Raw genomic sequence first — 17,802 nt, forward strand, 5'->3', positions numbered from 1 at the left:
AAGAAAGAAAGAAAGAAAGAAAGAAAGAAAGAAAGAAAGAAAGAAAGAAAGAAAGAAAGAGAGAGAGAAAGGAAGGAAGGAAGGAAGGAAGCAAAAAAGAAAGAATCAGTTTTTGTTTTGCCCTGAGATCAGGAGCAAGGCAAAGATGTCCCCTCTATTCATTCCTATTCAACATCATACTGGCAGTTCTAGCCAATGTGATAAAACAATAAAATAAATACAAGACATAAAAAACTAAAAAGGAAGAAATAAAACTGTTCCTATTATGGGATGACATAAAAGTCTATGTAGAAAATCCCAAGAATTCTACAAAAAAAGTCCCAACACTTGTAAGATACAAAGTCGGAACACAAAACTCAATCCTCATCTATATGTTAGCAATGAACAACTGAAACTCTAAATTTTAAAAACATTTAAATTATAAATATTATTTTCAACAGCTCTCCTCAAAAATGAAATACTTAGGTATAAATATAACAAGACATGAATTGGATCTATATGCTGAAAACTGCAAAACACTTTTGAAATAAATCAAACTTTATCTAAATAAGTGAAGAAACATATTTGTTTCATGAATTGGAAGACTCAAAATAGTTATGATGTCAATTGTCCGCAAAATGACCTGCTGATTTAATGCCATCCATGTAGCAAATTTTGTAGATATAGACAAGCTGATCCTAAAATTTGTATGGAAATGTAAAGGAACTATTATAATAAACTGCTGGTTAACTGGTGTAAAATAGTGCAGCCATTTTGAAAAGAGTTTGGCAGTTATATTAAAAAGTTGAACATAAACTTACTATACAACCTGACAATTCCATGCCTAGGTATGTACCAAAGAGAAATAACTTATGTCCATGTAAAGACTTGTATGCAAATGTTCTTAGAAGCATTATAGCCCAAAACCGAAAACAATTCAAAAGTTCATCAAGTTGTGAACTGATAAACAAAATATGGTATCCATATAATGCAATGCTATTTGGCAATAAAACTCAACAAACATGTTAAAATATAAAATGGAACCTTAATGGCATTTTTCTAAGTGAAAGAAACTAGATGCAAAAGAACAAACACTGTATGATTCTATTTATATGAAATATGCACGGGACTTCCCTGGTAGCTCAGTGGTTAAGAATCCGCCTGCCAGTGCAGGGGACACGGGTTTGAACCCTAGTCCGGGAAGTTCTCACATGCCACGGTGCAATTAAGCCAGTGTGCCACAACTACTGAGTCTGTGCTCTAGAGCTCACAAGTCACAACTACTGAGCCCATGTGCCACAACCATTGAAGCCCGAGTGCCTAGAGCCCATGCTCCACAACGAGAAGCCACTGCAATGAGAAGCCCAAGCACAGCAACAAAGAGTAGCCCCCCGCTTGCTGCAACTAGAGAAAGCCCGCACGCAGAAACGAAGACCCAACACAGCCAAAAACAAATAAACAAATAAATAAATTTATTAAAAAAAGAAAGAAATACGCAGGAAGGGCAAATTTCTAGATACAGAAAGATAAGTGGTTTCCTGGGGCTATACATAAGAGGTGGATTGAAAGCAAGTGGACATGAGGGAATTTTTTGAAGTAACAGAAGTGTTCTAAAACAGGATTATGGGGATGGTTGTACAAGTCTATAAATTACTGAAAATCATTGAATTATAAATTTACAATGGATTAATTTATGGAATGTAAATTATGCCTCAATAAAGCTTTGAAAAACAAAAACAGCAAGTAGCAGGCTATAGGGAATTATATATGAACCAAGATCGGCAATACACTGATAACTGTTGAAGCTAGGTATTGAGTGATGAGGATCATTATACTATTCTTTCCTCTTTTGTTTATGTTTTAAATTAGGAATACTGATATACATAAATATCAGTATACTTCATGCTCATAAGTGGCCCTTTAAGCAATTAAAGTTGTTATGTAGACTTCCAAGAAGGCTCAGAGTGGGACTGTTTTCCTGAACATTTTGATGCCTGCAAGATAATTTACACAATATGATATTAATGATAGCTGAACTTCCTATGGAAGTTCACATTGTATAATTCTATTTATACAGAATGTCTGGAAAAGGCAAATTTACAGATTTTTAGATTCTACTAATGAATGAATCTTGGCAGGTTCTTTTCTACTAAAAGCTTGCCAGACAAAGACATTAAGTTACTTGAGATTCTCTCAACTAGGCTGTAGTTGTGGCAAAAAAGTCCACATTTTAACAAGCTCTTCTGCTAACTACACCCAACACTTCCAAAAATGTCCTGTTTTTTTCTGAGAGTTGACATTTTTTAGAGTTTTTGCATTTAAGATGATCCCTACTTTTCTGGAGAGAAACTAAAATGGTGTAAAGTCTATGGAATTTGGATTCAGAACTGGGTTAGGTCAAGTTCCAAAGCTGACCAGCTGTTTCACCTTCAGCAAATTATTCGTTCTTCACCTATAACACATATAACAAATCTGACCTTGCAGGCTATTGTGATTACTGAAGTATATAAACTATATAAAGCACCTAATAACCTGGCACATAGTAGGTATTGAATAAATGATACTTTATTTACCGTCTAGTCATTTTCTAAATGAGTTTATCTCATAATAAAATGTAGTTACTATAGTTACAATCTTAGTACCATATATAAGATACCCAGAGATTTTCAAATCTAACTTTACCAGTAAGGATGCTAAGTTTTGAGGACTTCAGAAATCCCAAATTTAGAAACCAAATCTGGGCTAGAACCCAAGTCTTGACTCTTAAAGTCAGTTTAGCAAAATGATTAAATGACCGCCTTTAATCAGATACTTTGGGTTTGGTTTCTAGCTTTGCCAATGAACACTTACCTCTTTACACCTAGTTTCCTCTTTTGTAAAATATTAATATTAATAATAATCGCAGCTTTCTCAAAGGTTTGTTGTGATGATTAAATGAAATAAAGCACACCAGGACTTAGAATATAGGGGCCCAATAAATGTTAACTATATGCACTATATTTTCAGAATTCTAAGATATATTTTTATATGTTCTATCTAAAGTCAGTGTCTTAAAATTGAAATTTATGTTAATTTTAGTAGAGTTTGCTTTTTCCCCATAAAGTTACTATGAATTCTATTTTTTAAAACTTATGCTTACTTAGACTCAAGGAAATGTCAAGTTACCAGTTTAACTGGGTTCTGTTTCCTTTACACTTTAATATATCCAAGAAGTTACTAAGATCATAAGGTGAGCTGAAGGCTGGGACCATGTCCTGCTCATGTTTGTAATCCCAATACCTAGCACTGGAGAGTGGTTCAATAAGTATATACTGAATGAATGAATAAATAAAAAAAGAAGAGAGAGAGGGAGAAAAAAAAGGAGTTCTGAATAGGTGAAGAAAGATAATACAATGGGAAGAACAAGAGATCAGATACCAAGATCTGAGTTCAAGTCTTAGAATTGCCATACAGTGTTAGATGATATTGGATAACATCTAAACCACCTTTTTAAAAAAATTTTAGGCAGGAATAATGATACCTACATAACAGGGTTACATTGAGGATTAAATGACATGATTACTGTGATAGACACATATACCCAATCATCGACTTTACATCTCCATTTGGATGTCTAGTCTTGAACTTACTATCTCCAAAGCTGAACTCTTGATTCAAGTCCCCAGCTCAGCAAATACCACCTCTATCCATTCTTTTTTCAAACAAAAAACATTGGCATGTTACCTGACTCCTCTCTTTTCCTTATTAACTATATCCAATCCATTTGCAAGTGTTCTCAGCTCTGCTTTAAAACTATATCCCAAATCCTGGCGTTGTTTACCACCTCTGCTACTACCAACATAACCCCAACCACTGTCACATCTTGGCTAGATTTCTGGTGTCCTCCTGCCAGATCTCCTTGCTTCTACTCTTGCATCTTTTTACTTGAACTCCACAGAGCAGCAGAAGTAATTCTTTTAAAAGGATCTGATTAAAATATAAACCAGATCCAGTAATTCCTCTGATCTAAATTTTAATTAGCTTTACAACTTAATTAGAATAAAACCGAAAGTACTTAAAGAGGCTTGTCATTCCTACACCCCCACCAACACGCCCACCTTACTTCCCTGACCTCATCCCTATCACCTCCTGCAGGCTGAGCTCCAGACACACGCACAGGCCTCCCTGTTGCTCCTGTCTGCCACCCTCTTGCCCTGTGATTCCCATGTCTGGAGTGGATAAAGTTTGGTTGGGACCTGAAGTTTATATAATTATGTCAGGGAATGCTCTCTTAGAAAAAGAAATAAAACCACAAATACAAAATTAGGTTAATAGTTATTTAGAACGAGAACAGAAATTACAGGAAATCGTTGGAGCTCCAGAGATTACTTTGGAGTAATCATTCAATCTCTTTGGAGGTATCTTCAGCATTCTAACAGAAATGCTTACATACACAAGCTTCCTGATGGCAACCCAGTTTCCCCTCCCTGTAAGAACAATCTACAGTTCCCAGCACTTCCCATCACTCCCAGAGATTCTGGCAAGTGAAAGTTCCTGAAGCTTAAGCTTCATTTGCTTCACAATAAGTCCGCCTCTTCTCTGTGCTCACTCTCTCACTCCTTCAAGTCTCTGAAAAGCCACCATCCCATTTCACTCACCATTCTCCTACCCTGCTTCCCATTTTTTCATGGTACTACATAGTTTGACAGCACCTGAGATGTATATATTTGTTGTTGTTTTTGCTTACTGTCTGTCTCCCTGACTACACCTTACTGGAATATGAGCCCTAGTACTAGGGTAGGGTTTGCTTCATCCCCTGTATCATTGGTGTCTAGAACAGTCAGCGACATATAGTACATTCTCAAAAAAAAAAACACTGCGTTAACAAATAAATGAAAATTAGGTTGAAATATTATATTATGGCTTGAACTAATTATTTGCCTGAAGTGCTTTTCCTTTTGTGGGGTGAATATCTATAATAAATGCCTAGAAACAAAAATGATATATTTACAAATATGTCAATTTCCAAGAATCTGGAATAAATTAATTTAATTTTGATATTGTAAGCAAGATAATTGTATATTTAATAAATCTCTTCAAAGCAGATAATCCTAGCAGTCATCTGATATCTTTTTCATACTGTACAAATATTATGATGCTTGAAACTGCCAACATTATGATGACTGAAACTGCACTGATGAATTTACGTTTTATTTTCTTAACTAATCTACTAAATTTACTAAATTAGCTAATGTAGTTTACAGAATGACTAATAAATATAATCCAGAAATATGGTGAACTTGAAAGTGATTGGCATGGGAAGAAAAATAAAAATATAATTTCTTTGCAAAATCCATATCCTGTTTTCTTCTAAGGGACTTTAATGAAGACAGACCACACTCTAGAAATGGTGCTATTTCAGGTTTGGAAAGGCAGTTTGGGACTACCACTGTAGCCTTTCAACTCCTCCTTCCTCCCTTATTCTACTAAGGAAAATTGGGATAGTGAGAAAAGACAGTTTAAGAATATCCATATCCTGTCAGTTCTCAGAAAGAAAAGAATTCATAATTCATTTCAAAACCCTAGAATAATCACAGTCAGCTTGAGCAACTGATAATCCAGGAATCAACAAACTCTTACTAATGATGTCTCCTTATTACAATATAATAAAGCAAATTGCTGTTATAATTATTTATCTTTATCATTTATCCCACTTCCCTGTGGATAACCCATGCATAGCTGCATAAACTTATCAGATGTGGAGAAAGAGTTGCTATTAGGGAAGACTGCAAATTGAACACTCATTGAATGCCTTCAAGACATACGTTAAATGTAACTATCTCAGTATGTCCATCTTGGGATTCATCAGGTTTCTGGGCTTTAATCTTCTTGATGTCCACTGTGCCTTGATCCATCTGCTATTTCCCAGGAAGTCACTTTTCTGACTCCCAACATTTTCTCATTGAGGCCAGTCTTCCATATTCCCTAAGGTTCAGGACCTCCCATAACCCATATACCTCAGCAACACCTTCAAGAACTTCATTACTTGTAAAAACTTTCCCTTGTTATCATCAGCTTAACCCTATTAACTAGATGTCTGCATGTGCAGAAGAGAGGGTGAGAGGCTAATTAAAGACCAGAAATTAAGTTAAGAAATCTGGAAAGAAAGTAGCTCAATGCCTTTGTTCTTTTCTCCTACTTTCCCAGAATGTATCAGTTGTTGCTGAACAGGGTCAAATAGAAAGGAATAGCATTAGCACTAACAGGTCACTCGCTCAAGGTTGGATTCTTTTAATGAATAAATTTTAATAGCTCTGTATTAGTATATCACTAAAATATTTTAGCAACACCCAGATAGGTCTTCTTTCCTAGTGTGAAATGCAAGAGGCTATTATTCCACTTCAACTATACATAGGCTTTCCACTGGATCTTGAAAGTGTAATTCATATGTTAAATATCAATTCTAAAAACTCAATTACAAGCCAAAACTTAGGTAAGAGGGACTTTCAGAAAATAATGATATAGGTCTTAGCCTAAATCCCTCTTTGGGGCTTAGGAGGGTGCTTCTTTGCACTACCCTTAGCAGGGAGGATTCAAACCTATCCTCCTGCATTCTGGATTTAGTCCTTTCTGCCTTGACTGCTCCAATATGTTATTTGCTTGTGCTAGACACATGGAAAAGGCATGGACACTGTCCACATGTGAATCAAAGGATGTGTTTTATCTACCAAACTTGATAGTATCCCTAAAAATTAGGGGTCTCCATCCTCAAAATGTCAAAACTAGAGGACTGAATAAACAAAACTTCCAGGCATGTGATCAAAATTCTCACATTTGGCATCATGTATACTTAGCTTAAATCAGTGAACAACTGTTGTGGGTTGAATAGTGTCCCCCCAAAATTCATGTCTACCCAGAACCCCAGAATGTGATCTTATTTGCAAATAAGGTCTTTGTAGATATAACTGGTTAAGATAAAGGTAAACTGGATTAGGTTGGGCCCTAAATCCAATGACAGGTGTCTTTACAAAAAGAGGAAAAAACACACAGAGATTCAGAGGAGAACGCCATGTGAAAACAGAGGCAGAGATAGGAATGTCTGTATCTATAAGCCAAGGAAGGCCAAAGATTGCTGGTATTCACCAGCAGCTAGGAAAGAGGCAAGGAAATATTTTTCTCTGGAGCCTGTGGAGGGAGCATGACCCTGCCAACACCTTGATTTCAGACTTTTGGCCTACAGAACTGTGAGATAATAAATTCCTGTTGTTTTAAGCCATCCAGTTTGTGGTAATTTGTTATGGCAGCCCTAGGAAACTAAAACAGCAACCAACACAGAAGATTCCAAGAACTCAGGCTGACTTTAGGAGGATTCTTCCTTGAGAATGGAGTTTGAAAAACAAACTATAGCCTAAATCCACATCAGAAGCAAATAGTTGTCTTCTCCTCAGAATGGGAAAATAATACAGATTCTGTCAACTGAAAAAAAAATGCACAACCTAAAAGTTGAGAGTTGTTTTATTTGGCAGACATTTTTAGGACTTCAAGCTGGGGAGACAGCCTCTCAGAAAACCCCGAGAAAACTGTTCCTTCTGAGGAGGCAAGGGGGGAGCCAGGATATATAGGAGTTTTCACAACAACACCAGGTAGTCAGAACAAAAGATTACTGTTAATAAAAGAAAACTAGATTACAGTGTCTCAAGTTAAGGAATTTAGCGCTTTTCTATGTATGGGAAGATGTAAGAGTTTGGGCTCACTGAAATCATTTCCTTGATATGCACCTCAGCTATCTGGGGCCAGTATCCTGTGTTTTCTCATCCTGAGTTTCCTCAGGCTGCACCATCGGGGTGGCTGCAGGCTGATGACTGCTAGATGGCAGGCATTCTTTGCTTCCTTCCTGAGCTCCCTTAGGGCTCACCTTCGAGGGAACTGTGATGTGGAGGCTAGAACCTTTGTTTACTGATATGGCAGGCAATATTTTATTTCTCGGTTTCTTTCTATTGGTAGAGGCTTCTAGATACCTCTCAGAGCCATATTTGCCTTCACTTAATTCTTTCTCATTTCTCTTACCTTAAATTTTTTGATGAAGACTGTGCTACTAATTACTATTTTTCAAATGGAGACATAATTTTTGATTCAGGGTCTTCAAGGTATTGTTTTCAGCTCTAAGCAACACTCTGTGAGGCTATAATTTGGTGCTCAGATCAGGCAGACTGGGTGGTTGTTGTTACAGGTTGTAATTTCCTGGGAAATGCTGCAGAATATTCCAGAATGTCAAGAGTTAACCAGAGTGAAATAAATCACAAACAAAACCATCCCTCCCAAAATAAGGTGGAAAAACTTGAGGGAAATATAATTAAGTCAAATTTGCAACTTTGTTTACATATAAATTAGATGTGAAATTGAGTGCTGCTGGCCAAAGGTTAAGGAATTCGTACCCAATTTGTAACTTGTAGTTGGCATCCAACAGGAAAAAAACAAAGACAAAAATTCAGCCTTCCAGATCCTCCCTGCCTATCTGCCCAGGGAAGTTTTCTCACTGACTAATGGCCCTCTTCCAATGCTCTGCACATCCTGCTTCAGTACCCTAAGCATAGCCACAAGTTTCAAAAGTCATTTTAGCCACAGAAGATGGACCCAACTTGTTCTGGTGTTGGCTTCTCACAGAGTTAGAAAGGGGGAGAATTATGTGGTTTTTACTCATGCCGAGCTTTTTTAATGCAGGAGTAATGAATGAAGCTTTCAAAGGAAAAAAAAGTAACAAAGGAAGAATAATCAGTAGTAAAAGCCAACTAATGGCTAACAACTATAAATGTTTGCTGTACACAATACATAGCTGCAGGAGGGGAAAGAAGAGAGATTGAAATGCTGATCAAAAGAGTCCTGTTCAATTAAAAGAATGGGAAGTGAGACTTTAAAATGAGATGTCAAAGAGAGAGTCCATTCAAGTTCGTTCTCTGCACTGACCTCTCACATGCCCATCTTCAGAGTCCTTTCTGAAAATCAGCTGCAGATTATTTCTGAATTTATCTTGGAGGAGGAGGGAAAATACGGGCTGGTTTTCTTGATGCACATGGACAGTGATTCGGGTTTGGATACAACCTGGATTCTAACTCTTTCCTTCCTTTCTCCAGGTCTGCATCCTTTCCCTTTGAGCTGTTATCGGCAGCTCTATGAACAGAGCTGGGAAGATGCCATGTACTCCTGTACCTCTGATTTGTAAGAAAAGCTGAGTCACAGTGAAACAGCAGTTCCTGCAGGACCTATACGAATCTAAGAGAGATTGACTGGCAAGGCAAGTGCTGAGACTGTTAAAAGATAAACTAAGGCATATTAAAAACGTTAAGAGTCTGTGAGCAAAGACTGACCCAAATCAGGCAGCACCAAACAGGAAGTGGTCAGGAGCACTCCACCAAGAGGAGCCTGGGGAAAGACCTTCATACAGAAAAGGCAGCAGGAAAGCATTGATTGGCTACAGCTTAAAGCCCAGTTGCTGTTTGTGACTGGTTGTCCTTGGGTTTTGATTTCATAACCTCGAGATATTTACAGGCTTAGATTTTAGTTTTCTTACCTAGACCTCCATGGCATTAAAGGTACATCAGTCTAACGGCCTCCTTGCTTAATTAATTTAACAAGACTTAATTACAGATAAAGGGAAGTGAAAAAAGTTAAGTGGATAAAGGATGGAATTTGGAAGGAAATGACCTCGGTTAAAGTCCTGGCCTTGCCGCTCAGCCCTCACTCAGTGGCCTTGGACATTCCCTTTAGCATGTGGCTAACTGTTCCAACACCCCGTTCCTACTTTGCATATGTGCTGCCAATGCACTTTGCTCAGATGTTCCAAGGAGAGCCAGAATCATTGACTCCTTCCTGGATTATCATAGCAGGCCCCACTGGCACCAAGCTCTCCCCAGAGCTTTTTTTTTTTTCTTTTTCCACCCACATGTCAATGTGAGATTCTTTCAAAAAAAAACATTACTCATGTATATACCCCCCACTAGGAAAATTCTGATGGATCCTTGTTACCCAAAGGGGAAAGTTATTCATCTATTCACTGAATATTTTTTGAATGTGTACCATATGCCAGACACTGCTAAGCAGCATCCTCATTGCTTAAAAGTACCTGCACAGGGTAAGGATCAGTGTGGAGAATGATCTGGAGTTGGGTAGAATCTGGTGCCTAAGAAACCACTGGGCATGTGCTTGAGAATGTTCTCCTTGTTCTCACCTTCCTGGAAAACACCCATGCAATAATTAAGAATAATGCATATGTCCTATGACATCTTTTAGAACTCATGAAATTATGTGTTTATAAGTCTACCTTCCCCAACAATACGTGAGCTCTTCAAGGTAAGTACTTTGCATTTCTCATCTTTATATCCTCAGTGCCCAGCATATACTAAGCATGACTTTATCACCTGAATACGTGAACTGCTAAAAGAATATAATATAATCCAAAACTCAAAAAATAATTCACTAGTCATTGTTTTGAGTTACTCCCTTCTGTTATGTGAGAAGAATTACATCCACTCTTTTGAAATAATAATATTTTAGATGTGCCCAGTTAAAATAACAAAAAGGAGGATAGAAATTGAGCTCAGGATGGACTCAAGAATGGAATCAAGAGAAAAGCCATGAATTTGGAAAAAGCAAACAATCTCAATGAGAAGGAACTTATTAAAAACTTTCATAAGGGATTGTATAAAGGGAAACATCGTTCCTAAAGATGTAGTAGTTCATTCATTCAGATACTCATTCAAACATTAAATGATGCTGGGAGACATCTAAACAAGGAAAGACATCTAAAACTAGAGAGTTCAAGAAAGGTAGGATGTAAGAAAGAAAAGGAAGAAGAGGGAAGGGAAGGGAAATACCCAATGGCCATAGTGTTATGCAGAGATCTGAAATAGAAAAAGTGAGAGTGATCAGTGATTGATAACTATTTTAAATGGATTGTCAAGGAGGGTTTCTCTAAAGTCTAAATGATAATAGGGAGCCAACCAGGTATGATCATGGAATAAAAGCATTCCAGGCAGAGAGAATATCTAGTACAACATTGTAATTCCTATAAAATGAAAACAAAAAACATAATTGAAAAACAAAACACACATACAGAAATGCATAGGTTTCTTCAATTTCTGATTACTATGAATTCAGACTTTAATTGGAAGTCCAGAATAATACTCTCATCACTGAGTGACATGAAAACTTAAACTGGAAAAAAAAAATCTGAAACAAGAGTTTTAAAACAAACAAAAAAAAAGTATAAAGAATCTTTTAGGTTACTTGGCTAAGTAACTTAATCTGGCCAAAACATGTTATCTTGAAAAGGATACCATAACTTAAATTTTTTAATGTCCAATTTCCCACCATTTTGTCAGTCTCATTTTTTCTGGAAAATCTGTAACTTCCTCTTGGGCTGACTACCAACAGGAAACAGAAATTCTGGTTCATTACTAAACTGAAACAATCAGAAATTCTAGTCAAGTATGCAGAATGCTGGGCTTTCTTCATGGATGAGGACATCTGGTGAATTTATAGTATCTCATCAATCATCACAACCTCTATTAGGTTACAAAAATCATGGTATTTAAAGTTTCCAATTCCATAAACAGGCAATCAGAGGCGCTGAATAGATAAGTAAAATGGTTAACTTAAAATCACTGATAAAAGCATTGACAAATTCTTCAAGAAAACCTAGGCACTGGGTCACAACTCTATATATCACTCTACATGCCTACAGACTCTAAATACAAATGAGATTGAATTAAGGAAACCCCAATGTACTCCTCCTTTCAATATTAATAAGACTTTAACTGGATAATGAGGATTATAAAGAATGAGGTCTGTGTTGTGCTTTTCACATTCAAGGAATTTTGGTAAGAAAATCAGTTTAAACAAAATTCCACAAGGTCTCTGTATCTCAGTTACATCTGTCCTTTGCAACTTCCTTCTACAAAAGTCATTTTCCTGTAGCTATAAAAAAACAGGATTGGGTCAACTTCAAGGGAACTTAAGTAAATGCAGGGGAGTAAATTCAGCAACAAGGCTGAATAAGACGTCCCTCAGTGTGTCCTTGCTCAACAATTTGGCATCCATTCTTGAACAAAAGTGCCTTTGTAGGAGCTGTGGAACCCAGCACTGAACTCCAAGGAAACTGGGAGGAGTCTCACCCACCCATATATGGGATAATACGCATACAGAGAGCTGGACCCCAGCCACAGACCCTGCAGTGGCCTGTGAACTGGCTCCTGATCCTCTAGGTTGTGGTCTGGGAGCCCCAGGAAGACACTGTCTTAGATAATCATCCACGAATGAAAGAATCTTTGTGGAAGTCCAGATTTCCAGTGGAAAAGTTTCAGCTTACTGTTGGAACAAAAAAATACAAGTTTGGACACACTGGAGGGGGTAAGAGGAACAGTACCCATGTTACACCTCCCCCAACGTGGTACCACTCAGTGCCAAGTGACACCTTCTCAGACCACGATTTCTCCCCCAGTGGAAAGTAAGGGCATGTGAGTGAGCACCCAGATTCCCCAGCTGTCTGGGACACTTCCAGAAAAGCCCATGACTAGTTCCAGTCCAAGACGGCAACACAGGAGGCTCCTGAACTCCCTTCTTCCCACAGACACACTGAATGTACAGCTACACACGGAGCAATTCCCTCTGAAAGAAATCCAAAAGCTAGCTGAGCAACTCCTACACATGGAGCAAACAAGAAAATACCCACATCAAAACAGGGAGGAAAGACTGAGACAAACTTGTCATCAACCCCAACCCCCAGCACAATACCATAAAATTGGGAGGGAACTCCCAACTCCCAGCTTCTCCCTGAGGAGCAAAAGGTTTGGACTCAACATCTAGCATCCCAACTTTTAAGATTCTCACCTAAGGGATGGGGTCCCAAAACACCTAGCTCTGAAATCCAATGCAATTTTTATCCACAAGACCCACAAGTTTACAGAAAACAAAGAAACAGTTCTTAACTGGCTCCAGGATTCAGTGTGCCTATACCCTCAGGCTCAGCGCAGAGGGAGCAGATAAAACATATCCACCTCCCAGTGTTGCCCTGAAAAGGGACTATTTGTATATATTAAAAACAGCTGCCTGAGGGTCAGGCTTCTAATTTAGCACACATCTAGGTGCTGACTGCCACTCTCCCTGGAGACTGGGAAAGCACATGAACACCTCCCTTGCCTTTTCCCTATACCCTGCTGCAAGTCATCTGTATCTCACTAGAAGGAGCTTGTAAATGCATCTGATGTTCCAGTTTTTGTGGCTGCTGCCCAAGAGACAGGCCCCTAGAATTCCTGCCTCTGATAGTCAAAAGTGTTTGCATTCAGAAGTCCCACAGGACTGTATCAAACAAAGAGGCACTTCTTAATGAGCACAGGACATTCCCCCATGACTGGCTATATATCCAGGCAAGTGTAAAAACACCCACCTCCCAGTGTTTCCCTAGAAGGGGTCTAACTACATATTTTCCCAGCTGCTATCTGAGGGTCTGGCTTCCAATCAACCTGAAACTAGGTGCTGACTGCAATCCTCCCCTTTTGGACACTATCAGGTCATGGCACACTCTCCACTACTGCAAGGCTCCAAGAACAAAGAAGATAGCTTGGACAATCACAAAGGTTTGAGAGACAGTAAAAACTCAGGCTCAGCTGATTGATGAGGTTCATATTCTACAAAAAACCACTCTGTCAAGACTGGGAGAGGGGGCTAATGCACAAAAAACAACACAGAGACTCAAAGAAGATGAAGAAATAAAAATATATATTCCAAACAAAAGAACAAGACAAAACTCCAGAAATAGATCTTATGAAATGAAGATAAGTGATTTACCTGATAGTTCAAAATAATGGTAATAAACAGGCTCACCAAGGTCAGGAGAACAATGCATGAAACAAGTGAGAATTAAAACAAAGAGAAAGAAAATACAAGCATACCTCAGGATATTGAGGGTTTGGTTCCAGACCACTGCAATAAAGTGAATACTGCAATAAGCAAGTCACATGAATTTTTTGGTTTCCCAGTGCATATAAAAGGAACGTTTACATTATAATGTAGTCTATTAGGTGCAATAGCACTATCTAAAAAACGTACCTTAATTTAAAAATACTTTATTGCTAAAAAAGTCTAACCATTATCTAATAACACTCATGGTCGCTTAAGGCTGGAGTGGTTATGGCAACTTCTTAAAATAAGACAACAATGCCATTTGCTGCATCAATGGACTCTTGCTTTCACGAACAATTTCTCTGTAGCATGCAATGCTGTTTGATAGCATTTTACCCACAGTAGAACTTCTTTCGAAACTGGAGGTGATTCTCTCAAACCTTACTGCTGTTTGAACAACTTAGTTTATGTAATATTCTAAATCCTTTGTTGTCCTTTCAAAAATCTTCACAGCACCTTCACCAGGAGTAGATGCCATCTTAAGAAACCACTTTCTTTGCTCATTTAGGAGAAGAAACTCCTCATCTGTTCAAGTTTTACCATGAGATTGCAATAACTGTCACATCTTCAGGCTCTGCTTCCAATTCTAGTTTTCTTGCTATTTCTACCACATCTGCAGTTACTTCCTCCACTGAAGTCTTTGTAAAACACGGAATGCTGCCCACCATCCAGATCAAGAAGGATCAAATCATTAGCCACTGCAGTCACAGTTTTGTTTCACAGTGACCTCTGATCCTATTTAACCAAGTGTTTTTAAAACTTATTGATATCTTTGACAAAGTTCCTCAAATCAAATTCTAAATGAAGTTCTTTTGACCTCTAGCTAAACTTGGGATGCTTTAGAGGGCACCTGATACATCTCATTGAGAGATATTAAACTAATTAGGCTTATTTGGTATGCTAAATTACATGGAGACATTGTCAAAGGAGTGGCAATAAACCTTTTTAGGTTATATTGTATGAGTAAATGCCATGGATATAAATGTTCTAGAAAATACATGAAATTTCTAAAATTTGAATATGTCCTGGTATAATGTTATTAGTCATAATTCTAGTTATATTAATATCGTACATCACAAAAATAACCAATTTGACAACTGCTTTGTAATCAGGTCTTTAATTGTGCATTTTTTTTGTCTTTTGTCATTTATATACAGTTACTGTTTTACTCTGATGTTTTTACAAAAATGCCTCATCTTCAAGAAGATTCATAGAAAGAAGAAAAATACAGGTTTCTGATAACTTTCAGATCATACCACTGAACTGGGTAAGAAAATTAAAGCATTCTAATGGAAAACCTGATGGCTTCATAAAACTGTTAAAAGAAGATAGAAATCAACAAGAATTAGTTACATACAGCTGACTGATAATTTTTATGACTTTGTCTGAAATATTACTGGCTTTAATCTTTGTTTTCTGGATATAAGGAAACCTTTCCCCTTAAGCTAAATATGACTTACAGACCTTCATAGGCTGAACTGAAACGTTTATCTTTTCTCTCTACTTTATCCCTCCAGAATTTTGAAACACTTATTTAGTGAGTATTCTTATTTTAATGGCAATAATTATTTGCATAAGTTCAATTGAATCTGTTCTCCTTATAACAGGACATAATTGGAAAAATTGGTTATATTACCATGGCTTTGGCTGGAGAATATACAAAAATTAGATGTGACCAGGCAGATTTAAAGAACTAAGGCAGACTTTATGGAGCCATAAAGCCCCTTGGACAAACAACTTAGTACTTTGCTTACAGGGTTCCCAGCAGCCTTAACAGATGAATAAGGAAAGCCACTTCCTGGCAGGTGCGGGAATTGTAAGATATTTGGGGTACCTCTAGAAGAGAGGAACCCATCCAAATCTGTAGATTTTGCAAGTAGAATCTGATGGAAAGTCTTTGGCATGGATTTTCTGGCCTTAAACGGCCTTTTAAAGTTCAATCAGAGATTCCTCATGAAACATTCCAACAAAGCTAATATTAAAAGAACCTATATGATCAATTACACATATAAATAACCAGGCCAAGTTTACTGACACCAGACTTATTTTGTAAATAAACTAGTCTTAATTTGGCTGTGTTTGATAGAAATTAGGGTAATTTTAGGGAGAAAAAAATTACATTTCAGTGGGTATTGAATTTTAATGTTGTTAACTGTCTTTGAGGTTTTGAATTTACTGCCTAAGACTCACTTCCTAGATGGCTCCTTGTTACTATGTTGCATTACTGTATGGTTTAATTGAATTACTAAAAGGACATTCTAAATTTGTTTCTGAAGCTTATCCTAGTAACCTATTTTTGGATGAAGATAAAATGCTCCACGAACTGCAACCAACAGATTATGTCTACTGGAAGGCATCATTTAAAAGACTCTCTCGAGGTTAAGAGGATTAAATTGCAGATATCCTTAACATTGCCGGCTCTGCCTTTCTCTGAGAGTTCCTTGGAATGGCACACCCAAATTGTGAGAAGAATTTCTTTGAAGAGGTCTTAGGTGAAGAAAATATGGTTCTTACATTGATTCCAGTCAATGAGGAAATTGTTGAAGACCATCTAATGGAACCAAGTGTTTCTTCAACTTCAGAAGTCAAAGTGGAGTCACTGAGTTCAGATGACCAAGTTCATCCTCCTCAAACAGATGAACAGTTCAAAGCTTGCCCAAAATCTAGTTGTAGTAAACCTATTTATCCCTTGCCAACCATATTGCCTCCAATTAACAACGTGAGTCAGGATACTTTGCGGAAATGGTGCCAACAACTTAATTTGAGTACCGATGGTCAGAAAATAGAGGTTTATCTGAGACTCCAGAAACATGCTTATCCTGAAAAAGATCAGTATATTCCTGAATCATCACGGGAGGCCAGACTGCAGTCATGTCCAGGAAAACACAAGACGGTGACCAAGACAGCAAGTGTTCAGAAAAGGAAGATGAGTGAGAATGAGGAAAGGACTAACATGGTTGAAGTGATAACTTCAGCTCAGGCAGCCATGTTGGCAGCATGGTCAAGAGTTGCTGCAAGAGCTGTTCAACCTAAGGCTGTAAATTCACGTCCCCTGCCTACCTCTGTTGAGTCCTTTCTGCCGCAAGCTTCCGGTGTCCGGTGGTGTGTGGTCCATGGCAGACCACTCTTGGCAGACACAGAAGGATGGGTTCGCCTGCAGTTCCATGCAGGTCAGACCTGGGTGCCTAACACTCCCAGGAGGATGATTTCTCTCTTCATGTTACCTGCCTGCACTTTCCCATCCCCAGACCTAGAAGATAATATGTTATGTCCCGAATGTGCTAAGAGGAATAAGAAAATTATGAAAAGATTAATTGGAATGGGGAAGAGGAAGAAACCTGGTTTGGACATACCAACATCGTTGCTTTTAGATGGGCCATGTCTTAATACAAAATAAATGGTTAGCGGAAGGGAAGGGGTGGGGTGTGGATGAAATGTGTGAAGGGGGGTAATTGTATGGTAATGATGGTAACTAGACTTATATCAGTTTTGTAGTGTACACAAATATCGAATTACTATGTTGTACACCTGTAACATAACGTTATATACCAATTTTACCTCAATATAAAAAAATGTTTGTTAGAATACACCAGTGAAGCCATCTAGTCCTGGACTTTTGTTTGTTGGGAAGTCTTTGATTATGATTCAAACTCCTTACTAGTAATCATGAAAAAAAAAAAGAGAGATAAATGATGGAGAGCCCACAGTTAAAGTGACTTGCATCCCAATGATTGCTATGCTCTGTCCTCGCCATCCTCAATGTTGCCTGATGCCTTAAGTACAGATGGGAATGTCTGGATTCTGTACTGAGGTTTACCAAAAAATGACTGTTACTGCTGCTTCAAGTACTAGCTATATAGAATGTAATTTGGTTTTATTTTAGTTAAT

At 37.8% G+C, this 17,802-nt stretch overlaps 1 pseudogene; it reads left to right on the forward strand.

The window, feature by feature from the left end:
- Positions 1 to 16,360: 16,360 nt before the first annotated feature.
- On the forward strand, positions 16,361 to 17,311 carry LOC113624135 (developmental pluripotency-associated protein 2 pseudogene; annotated as a pseudogene).
- Positions 17,312 to 17,802: the final 491 nt, after the last annotated feature.

This window comes from Aethalodelphis obliquidens, unplaced genomic scaffold (genome assembly GCF_003676395.1).
Source record: "Aethalodelphis obliquidens isolate GAN/ISIS:26980383/991018 unplaced genomic scaffold, ASM367639v1 scaffold12, whole genome shotgun sequence".
In the NCBI taxonomy this organism is placed as follows: Eukaryota; Metazoa; Chordata; class Mammalia; order Artiodactyla; family Delphinidae; genus Aethalodelphis; species Aethalodelphis obliquidens.